Raw genomic sequence first — 3,330 nt, 5'->3', positions numbered from 1 at the left:
GCATGTTCTCATTTATAAATAGGAGCTAAATGATGAGAACACACAGACACATAGAGTGGAACAACACACACTGGGGCCTATCAGAGAGTAGAGGTTGGGACAAGGGAGAGGATCAGGAAAAATAACTAAAGGGTACTAGGCTTAATACTTGGGTGACGAAATAATCTATACAACAAACCCCCATGACACAAGTTTACCTATATAATGAACCTTCGCATGTACCCCTGAACTTAAAAGTTTAAAAAATATATTGTATATATGCATAGACATGCCCTTAAAATATTTTTTTAGAGAACCTCCATTCTCTTCTCTGAGAATCAGACAAGTGCACAGCTCTTGCACCAGCCTGACGGAAGTGTGGTGACTGTCTTTTGATTGAAGTCTTGTGTTCTAGATTTCTAGTTGCTTCTCTGAGCTACTCTAGAACCTTTTTTTTTTTTTTTTAAAGTAAAGCACTTTAATTGCAGGGAAAAAAATGCCAGAATTTAGAGGTAAAACAGTACAGGGGCCAACACCAAAAAATTTTATTTGGACATTCAGAGGCTAGAAAGCCACTGTCCCATTCTCCAGGGCCTCTGAGAAGTTGACTAAGAACCAATTAAAGAAGGACATCTGTTCCTCCTCATCCTACCATCACCTCAGTCAGTCTGTGACCTGGTGACAGTGACTCCTTTCCTCACATCCAGTCTTCCCTGGCTGGAGCTCCTCAGGCCCGGCAGGCAGCTTACAGCTTCTCTGGCTTTTTGATTCCTTGCCCAAGAACGTACCCAAGGAGACCCTGTGGTGTAGGTGTGGGCCTGAAGCACAGCCCCCTGACAGAGCTCTCCTGGGAAAATGGCTTTCCAAGTAGCCCCTCAGGGTATGCAAAACTCTCCCCTAACACCCCAAAGTGTTCTATGTATTGGTGACTCCTCTTTTGGAGATTCTGAAGGCTCAAATCAGGTCCATATATTTTCTTCTTAAAGGGATTACTGAAGGCAAAGGCACACAATTTCTGCCAGGTTTTCCAGGTAGGACTTCATCTTACTGCAGAATAGTAAGCAGCAGCAGCCCTTGGCAGAAACCAAGCAGGGCAATAGATTTCACGCTTTCCCAGTCCTCTCTTGGTCAGGACTTAAGGCCCATCTTGGTCATCATCTCTTCCTACATCATCCACGCCATTGCTGCCATTAGAGTTCTGCGGAGGGCTCAGGGGATGCCACCTTGGAAGAAGCCACATAGTCCATAGTCTTTGAAAATAAGTGTCACTGCTTGGCCAATCCATTGAAACTTCAGTGGGTAAAGCTGCATATGAGTTTTGATAACATCTGCAGGTTGAGTTACCAGTGAGGCCAGAATACCGGCAAATATCTCACAGCGGAAATTTGTAATAGGAATAAAGGTTGCATCCACCTGGTCATGGGGCACTATGTTTTTGGTCTGGTGGTAAAACATCAGGTAGATTCCTGAAAAGGGTGCATCTCGAAGGAGAGTTGCTGTCAGACCACTGAAGAGGCCCCGGTGCCCCTCACTGCGATAGATGCTCCTCAGGGTAGCGTAGATACTCTCATAGCCATATTTCCCACTGTCATAGCGCATCTTGATTACAGTAATGGGTGACATACAGACCCCTGCAACATTGCGAGAGCCCACCCCCAGCATGATTGACTCCAGGGCGGTTGGGGGATGGCCTTGCAAGAAATACTGCTTCAAAGAGTAGAGAGTGCCAAAGGAGATTCCAACGCCAGGGACACATCTCACAGTGGAAGGGGACATCCCTTTCCAAAGGCCCAAAAGACCCTCTGTGCGAACCACCTTCAAGAGTACAGCCAACATCCCAACATGTCTAGACCCATGATCTGAGGGCTGGAGGGTTTGCAGGCGTGTTTTAAGGAGATCCAGAGGTTGGAAAAGGAGGGTAGAGCATGTCCCACTGATGCAGCCACACAGGAAAGCCTTGATCACCAGATGTAACTGGTGGTGCCTCATGTTTTCTTCATACCATAAGCATTTCCACCATGTCTCCGACATCTTGGGGTTGCAGCAGCAACGGACGTGAGTTCTGAGTCATTGGAGATGAGGCCCGCGAGTGCTCTGGGCCCAGGGTGCCGTCGACAGGTGCTTGGGCCCAGCCCTGGAGGCCTCGAAGAAGGCGAGGGGATGGCGCTAGCCAGGCGACGCACTTTAAGCCGCGGGCTCTCTGACGTCTGCGCCTGTAAGCACGCAGCCCCCCAGGTTCAGATCCTGCTAGTCCAGGGGCTGCGGGTGCAGAACAATCCTGCTGTGGGAATTACATGCTGCTCTTCACCCATGCCGCAGACTCCACGGCTCTGCTCTCCTGCCCATCCTGCCCCGCCGCAGGCTTCAGCACCGGCGGAGATGAGGTCCTGTGTCTAGAACCCTTCAATAAGTCCTTTTCCTGCTTATATAATCTAAAGCTTATACCTATTAATTGCAACCAAGATTCTCAGCTAGAATGATATTTAATCAGGACTTGTATATTATGATTTTAATAAATATATTTTATTAAGAAGCACAAATAGCTAACACATACTAAATTTCATAAATATTAGCAGTTTAGTAAGTCTCCCTACTGAATCTATTCTACCCTAATAGATGCTGCCACCTACTTTATAGCAACTACCAAATGACAGGCCTAGTACCTAACAAAAGTTGAAAGGGGGGACTTGCCTTGCCTTGAAAATTCAGCCCACTGTAATCCCAGCACTTTGGGAGGCTGAGGCAGGCAGATCCCTTGAGTCCAGGAGTTCACAGACCAGCCTGGGCAACATGATGAAACTCTGTCTCTACAAAAAATACAAAAATTAGCCGGGCTTGGTGGTGCATACATGTAGTTCCAACTACTCAGGAGGCTGAGGTGGGAGGATCGCTTGAGCCTGGGAGGCAGAGGTTGCAGTGAACTGTGATCACTCTAGCCTGGGCAACAGAGCAAGACTCCATCTCAAAAAAAGAAGAAAGAAAGAAAGAAAGAAGAAAGAAAGAAAGAAAGAAAGAAAGAAAGAAAGAAAGAAAGAAAGAAAGAAAGAAAGGAAGAAAAAGAAAGAAAGAAAAGAAAATTCAGTCTCATGAAGTAATAGCAATTTTTGTACACTTGTGAAATATAAATTGTCTTGAATATCTCTCTAATTATTTAATACATGTTGCTTCACTACTGGGCTTTTCTTATTCTCTCCAATCGCCCAAATGACTTACCAAGGCAATAGGTAATGATGATGGCTCAGTGATATAGAATTTGACAATAATTCTATTTGCACTTTCTTGGACCCAGAGAGATTTAACTCTTGAGGAAGGAAAGACAGTCTCTTTGATTGGAGGACAGTGGCACTCCTA

The 3,330-nt window shown here is 45.8% G+C and overlaps 1 pseudogene; it reads right to left on the bottom strand.

The window, feature by feature from the left end:
- Window positions 1–991: 991 nt before the first annotated feature.
- On the bottom strand, window positions 992–2,247 carry LOC134734794 (mitochondrial glycine transporter-like; annotated as a pseudogene).
- Between the last annotated feature and the right edge of the window lie 1,083 nt (window positions 2,248–3,330).

This window comes from Symphalangus syndactylus, chromosome 12 (genome assembly GCF_028878055.3).
Source record: "Symphalangus syndactylus isolate Jambi chromosome 12, NHGRI_mSymSyn1-v2.1_pri, whole genome shotgun sequence".
Taxonomy (NCBI): domain Eukaryota; kingdom Metazoa; phylum Chordata; class Mammalia; order Primates; family Hylobatidae; genus Symphalangus; species Symphalangus syndactylus.
The sequence above is the reverse complement of the archived record's forward strand: the minus strand, read 5'-3'. Positions and strand labels throughout refer to the sequence as shown.